The 7,054-nt window shown below is 53.5% G+C and overlaps 1 long non-coding RNA gene across 2 annotated transcripts in view; it reads left to right on the top strand.

The window, feature by feature from the left end:
- LOC134934735 (uncharacterized) overlaps positions 1–6,261 on the top strand; it is a 60,476-nt gene extending 54,215 nt beyond the window's left edge. The window contains exons 2-3 of one of the 2 annotated variants that reach the window (XR_010179790.1): positions 2,303–2,416; positions 6,226–6,261. This is a non-coding gene — a long non-coding RNA (uncharacterized LOC134934735). Of the gene's footprint in view, positions 1–2,302; positions 2,417–5,962; positions 5,990–6,225 lie in introns of those variants that run through there. The other variant, XR_010179789.1, reaches the window with a different exon arrangement.
- Positions 6,262–7,054: the final 793 nt, after the last annotated feature.

Below are 7,054 nucleotides of genomic sequence, written 5' to 3'. Positions count from 1 at the left end.
GGAGAGCCGGACATGCGGGGCGGACTAGCTCTGTGCTGGGCGTCCCCCGCATGTCAGGGTGGCTGATCGGAGATGTGCCACATTTTGCTCGGCTACGATCAGGTCTGAATGACCCCCTAGTGCAGGTAAGTTTGGAACATACCCTTTATGGCTTTCCAGTTCTTCAGATTAAGGGGCCCATTTATTAACATTATTTTTACATTGTTTTCACCCCCTTTTCACATTATTTTAGTATCACCTGGAGGTAATAAAGGGCTTTTGTTCATGAAAAACTGCTCCAAACTTATAATGGGAAATGTGATGTGGCCTGTGATAATACCGCAGTGCTGCCCTGTGATCATACCGCAGTGCTGCCCTGTGATAATACCGCAGTGCTGCCCTATGATAATACCGTAGTGCTGCCCTGTGATAATACCGCAGTGCTGCCCTGTGATAATACCGCAGTGCTGCCCTGTGATAATACCGCAGTGCTGCCCTGTGATCATACCGCAGTGCTGCCCTGTGATCATACCGCAGTGCTGCCCTGTGATAATACCGCAGTGCTGCCCTGTGATCATACCGCAGTGCTGCCCTGTGATAATACCGCAGTGCTGCCCTATGATAATACCGTAGTGCTGCCCTGTGATAATACCGCAGTGCTGCCCTGTGATAATACCGCAGTGCTGCCCTGTGATAATACCGCAGTGCTGCCCTGTGATCATACCGCAGTGCTGCCCTGTGATAATACCGCAGTGCTGCCCTATGATAATACCGTAGTGCTGCCCTATGATAATACCGCAGTGCTGCCCTGTGATAATACCGCAGTGCTGCCCTGTGATAATACCGCAGTGCTGCCCTGTGATAATACCGCAGTGCTGCCCTGTGATAATAACGCAGTGCTGCCCTGTGATAATACCGCAGTGCTGCCCTGTGATAATACCGCAGTGCTGCCCTGTGATAATAACGCAGTGCTGCCCTGTGATAATACCGCAGTGCTGCCCTGTGATAATACCGCAGTGCTGCCCTGTGATGATACCGCAGTGCTGCCCTGTGATAATACCGCAGTGCTGCCCTGTGATAATACCGCAGTGCTGCCCTGTGATAATACCGCAGTGCTGCCCTGTGATAATACCGCAGTGCTGCCCTGTGATAATACCGCAGTGCTGCCCTGTGATAATACCGCAGTGCTGCCCTGTGATAATACCGCAGTGCTGCCCTGTGATAATACCGCAGTGCTGCCCTGTGATAATACCGCAGTGCTGCCCTGTGATAATACCGCAGTGCTGCCCTGTGATAATACCGCAGTGCTGCCCTGTGATAATACCGCCAGCTCTTTGCCCCCTGGCTGTGCGGGGACCCGGCAGTGTGTATAATGGCCCTCATTCCGAGTTGTTCGCTCGCAAGGCGAATGTAGCAGAGTTACACACGCTAAGCCGCCGCCTACTGGGAGTGAATCTTAGCTTCTTAAAATTGCGACCGACGTACGCGCAATATTGCGATTACAAACGAGTTAGCAGTTTCTGAGTAGCTTCAGACTTACTCGGCATCTGCGATCAGTTCAGTGCTTTTCGTTCCTGGCTGACGTCATAAACACACCCAGCGTTCGCCCAGGCACTCCCACCGTTTCTCCGGCCACTCCTGCGTTTTTTCCGGAAACGGTAGCGTTTCCAGCCACACGCCCCTAAAACGCCGTGCATCCGCCCAGTAACACCCATTTCCTGTCAATCACAATGCGAACGTCGGAGCGATGAAAATGCCGTGAGTAAACTTACTTTCATCATAGTAAAGTTACTTGGCGCAGTCGCAGTGCGAACATTGCGCATGCGCACTAAGAGAATTCTCACTGCGATGCGATGAAAAACTCAGAGCGAACAACTCGGAATGAGGGCCAATATTAGGTAGAATATTTAGGAAGATACGCACTTGCTATACATTCCCATTGGAATCAGCATGTAGTCCCTGGCGTGTGTTATGCGTGTAAGGGTAATGACTATACATACCACATGTGTCCATCTCCCACCGTTTCTTGCTGGGTCATATCCCTCATCCTGCGATGCGGATTTTGGGGCGTGATCCAGGGAGACTCGGAGCGGGTGTACAGCAGGGCACCCAGAGGTCAGGTCATGTACACATTGCGTGTAAACAACACATATTCACAAATGTCCACATGCGGGCCCCTTGCTGCAGGCTCGCTCTGGCTGCCGCCTGGTGTGATCGGCGTACAGCGAGTCGGTAATCAGTTACATTTTCCCTCATTTATTTCGCCCTATCCCCTGATTAGTCCTGGCCGTGACCCCTCTGTACAATCCTCTGTCTCCGCCAGGAATGGAACCCATCATTTCGCAGCCAGGAATGGTCACCACTCAGACTGTGACCGTGGCGCAGGGGCCGCGCTGGAGCAGCGACCTGTGCGACTGCTGTGAAGACTGCGGGATATGTGAGTAGTAACACAATGATCACAACGTGTTCCGGACATTGCTGCGACCTTACAGGAGAGATCCTCATCCCGGCCCTCCTCCACCTCCAGGCCTGTCACCTCACCCTCTATGCCTGTCACCTCCACCTCCGGGCCTGTCACCTTCACCTCCAGGCCTGTCACCTTGCCCTCCGGGCCTGTCACCTCCACCTCCAGGCCTGTCACCTCACCCTCTATGCCTGTTACCTCCACCTCCGGGCCTGTCACCTCCACCTCCAGGCCTGTCACCTTGCCCTCCGGGCCTGTCACCTCCACCTCCAGGCCTGTCACCTCACCCTCTATGCCTGTCACCTCCACCTTCGGGCCTGTCACCTCCACCTTCGGGCCTGTCACCTCGCCCTCCGGGCCTGTCACCTCCACGCCTGTCACCTCACCCTCTATGCCTGTCACCTCCACCTTCGGGCCTGTCACCTCCACCTTCGGGCCTGTCACCTCGCCCTCTGGGCCTGTCACCTCCACCTCCGGGCCTGTCACCTTGCCCTCCGGGCCTGTCACCTCCACCTCCGGGCCTGTCACCTCCACCTCCGGGCCTGTCACCTTCCCCTCTGGGCCTGTCACCTCCACCTCCCGGCCTGTCACCTCCACCTCCGAGCCTGTCACCTCCACCTCCCGGCCTGTCACCTCCACCTCCCGGCCTGTCACCTTCACCTCCGGGTCTGTCACCTCCACCTCCAGGTCTGTCACCTCACCCTCCAGGTCTGTCACCTCACCCTCCGAGCCTCTCACCTCCACCTCCGGGCCTGTCATTTCCACTTCCCGGGCTTTCACCTCCACCTCCGTGCCTGTCACCTCCACCTCCGGGCCTGTCACCTCCACCTCTGGGCCTGTCACCTCCATGTCCAGGCCTGTCACCTCCACCTCTGAGCCTCTCACCTCCACCTCCGGGCCTGTCACTTCCACTTCCCGGGCTTTCACCTCCACCTCCGTGCCTGTCACCTCCACCTCCGTGCCTGTCACCTCCACCTCCCGGGCTTTCACTTCCACCTCCCGGGCTTTCACCTCCACCTCCATAATATGTAGTTGTGCCCTGTGGTGTGTACCCTATATCATTACTGTATGTCCCCCCAGGTTGCTGTGCCCTGTGGTGTGTCCTCTATATCATTACTGTATGTCCCCCCCCAGGTTGCTGTGCTCTGTGGTGTGTCCTCTATATCATTACTGTATGTCCCCCCCAGGTTGCTGTGCCCTGTGGTGTGTCCTCTATATCATTACTGTATATCCCCCCAGGTTGCTGTGTCCTGTGGTGTGTCCCCTATATCATTACTGTATGTCCCCCCCCCCAGGTTGCTGTGCCCTGTGGTGTCTCCTCTATATCATTACTGTATGTCCCCCCAGGTTGCTGTGCCCTGTGGTGTGTCCTCTATATCATTACTGTATGTCCCCCCCCAGGTTGCTGTGCTCTGTGGTGTGTCCCCTATATCATTACTGTATGTCCCCCCAGGTTGCTGTGCCCTGTGGTGTCCCCTATATCATTACTGTATATCCCCAGGTTGCTGTGCCCTGTGGTGTGTCCTCTATATCATTACTGTATGTCCCCCCAGGTTGCTGTGCCCTGTGGTGTGTCCTCTATATCATTACTGTATGTCCCCCCAGGTTGCTGTGTCCTGTGGTGTGTCCTCTATATCATTACTGTATGTCCCCCCAGGTTGCTGTGCCCTGTGGTGTGTCCTCTATATCATTACTGTATGTCCCCCAGGTTGCTGTGCCCTGTGGTGTGTCCTCTATATCATTACTGTATGTCCCCCCAGGTTGCTGTGCCCTGTGGTGTGTCCTCTATATCATTACTGTATGTCCCCCCCAGGTTGCTGTGCCCTGTGGTGTGTCCTCTATATCATTACTGTATGTCCCCCCTAGGTTGCTGTGCCCTGTGGTGTGTCCCCTATATCATTACTGTATATCCCCCCAGGTTGCTGTGCCCTGTGGTGTGTCCCCTATATCATTACTGTATATCCCCCCAGGTTGCTGTGCCCTGTGGTGTGTCCCCTATATCATTACTGTATGTCCCCCAGGTTGCTGTGCCCTGTGGTGTGTCCTCTATATCATTACTGTATGTCCTCCCAGGTTGCTGTGCCCTGTGGTGTGTCCTCTATATCATTACTGTATATCCCCCAGGTTGCTGTGCCCTGTGGTGTGTCCCCTATATCATTACTGTATGTCCCCCAGGTTGCTGTGTCCTGTGGTGTACTCTATATCATTACTGTATGTCCCCCCAGGTTGCTGTGCCCTGTGGTGTGTCCTCTATATCATTACTGTATGTCCCCCCAGGTTGCTGTGCCCTGTGGTGTCTCCTCTATATCATTACTGTATGTCCCCCCAGGTTGCTGTGCCCTGTGGTGTGTCCCCTATATCATTACTGTATATCCCCCCAGGTTGCTGTGCCCTGTGGTGTCTCCTCTATATCATTACTGTATGTCCCCCCAGGTTGCTGTGTCCTGTGGTGTGTCCTCTATATCATTACTGTATGTCCCCCCAGGTTGCTGTGCTCTGTGGTGTGTCCTCTATATCATTACTGTATGTCCCCCCCAGGTTGCTGTGCCCTGTGGTGTGTCCTCTATATCATTACTGTATGTCCCCCCAGGTTGCTGTGCCCTGTGGTGTGTCCTCTATATCATTACTGTATGTCCCCCCAGGTTGCTGTGCCCTGTGGTGTGTCCTCTATATCATTACTGTATATCCCCCCAGGTTGCTGTGCCCTGTGGTGTGTCCTCTATATCATTACTGTATATCCCCCAGGTTGCTGTGCCCTGTGGTATGTCCTCTATATCATTACTGTATGTCCCCCCAGGTTGCTGTGCCCTGTGGTGTGTCCTCTATGTCATTACTGTATGTCCCCCCAGGTTGCTGTGCCCTGTGGTGTGTCCTCTATATCATTACTGTATGTCCCCCCAGGTTGCTGTGCCCTGTGGTGTCTCTTATATCATTACTGTATGTCCCCCCAGGTTGCTGTGCCCTGTGGTGTGTCCTCTATATCATTATTGTATATCCCCCCAGGTTGCTGTGCCCTGTGGTGTGTCCCCTATATCATTACTGTATATCCCTAGGTTGCTGTGCCCTGTGGTGTGTCCTCTATATCATTACTGTAAGTCCCCCAGGTTGCTGTGCCCTGTGGTGTGTCCTCTATAGCATTACTGTATATACCCCCAGGTTGCTGTGCCCTGTGGTGTGTCCTCTATATCATTACTGTATGTCCCCCCAGGTTGCTGTGTCCTGTGGTGTGTCCTCTATATCATTACTGTATATCCCCCAGGTTGCTGTGTCCTGTGGTGTGTCCTCTATATCATTACTGTATGTCCCTCCAGGTTGCTGTGCCCTGTGGTGTGTTCTCTATATCATTACTGTATGTCCCTCCAGGTTGCTGTGCCCTGTGGTGTGTTCTCTATATCATTACTGTATGTCCCTCCAGGTTGCTGTGCCCTGTGGTGTGTCTCCCTATATCATTACTGTATGTCCCCCCAGGTTGCTGTGTCCTGTGGTGTGTCCTCTATATCATTACTGTATGTCCCCCAGGTTGCTGTGCCCTGTGGTGTTTCCCTATATCATTACTGTATGTCCCCCCCCAGGTTGCTGTGCCCTGTGGTGTGTCCCCTATATTATTACTGTATGTCCCCCCCAGGTTGCTGTGTCCTGTGGTGTGTCCCCCTATATCATTACTGTATGTCCCCCCAGGTTGCTGTGTCCTGTGGTGTCTCCTCTATATCATTACTGTATATCCCCCCAGGTTGCTGTGCCCTGTGGTGTGTCCTCTATATCATTACTGTATGTCCCCCCAGGTTGCTGTGCCCTGTGGTGTTTCCCCTATATCATTACTGTATGTCCCCCCAGGTTGCTGTGCCCTGTGGTGTGTCCTCTATATCATTACTGTATATCCCCCAGGTTGCTGTGCCCTGTGGTGTGTCCTCTATATCATTACTGTATATCCCCCCAGGTTGCTGTGCCCTGTGGTGTGTCCTCTATATCATTACTGTATGTCCCCCAGGTTGCTGTGCCCTGTGGTGTGTCCTCTATATCATTACTGTATGTCCCCCCAGGTTGCTGTGCCCTGTGGTGTCTCCTCTATATCATTACTGTATGTCCCCCCAGGTTGCTGTGCCCTGTGGTGTGTCCTCTATATCATTACTGTATGTCCCCCCAGGTTGCTGTGCCCTGTGATGTGTCCTCTATATCATTACTGTATGTCCCCCCAGGTTGCTGTGCCCTGTGGTGTGTCCTCTATATCATTACTGTATATCCCACCCAGGTTGCTGTGCCCTGTGGTATATCTCCTATATCATTACTGTATATCCCCCCAGGTTGCTGTGCCCTGTGTTGTGTCCCCTATATCATTACTGTATATCCCCCAGGTTGCTGTGCCCTGTGGTATATCCCCTATATCATTACTGTATATCCCCCCAGGTTGCTGTGCCCTGTGTTGTGTCCCCTATATCATTACTGTATGTCCCCCCAGGTTGCTGTGCCCTGTGGTATATCCCCTATATCATTACTGTATGTTCCCCCAGGTTGCTGTGCCCTGTGGTGTCCTCTATATCATTACTGTATGTCCCCCCAGGTTGCTGTGCCCTGTGGTGTGTCCTCTATATCATTACTGTATGTCCCCCCAGG

This window comes from Pseudophryne corroboree, chromosome 6, assembly GCF_028390025.1.
Source record: "Pseudophryne corroboree isolate aPseCor3 chromosome 6, aPseCor3.hap2, whole genome shotgun sequence".
In the NCBI taxonomy this organism is placed as follows: Eukaryota; Metazoa; Chordata; class Amphibia; order Anura; family Myobatrachidae; genus Pseudophryne; species Pseudophryne corroboree.
The sequence above is the reverse complement of the archived record's forward strand: the minus strand, read 5'-3'. Positions and strand labels throughout refer to the sequence as shown.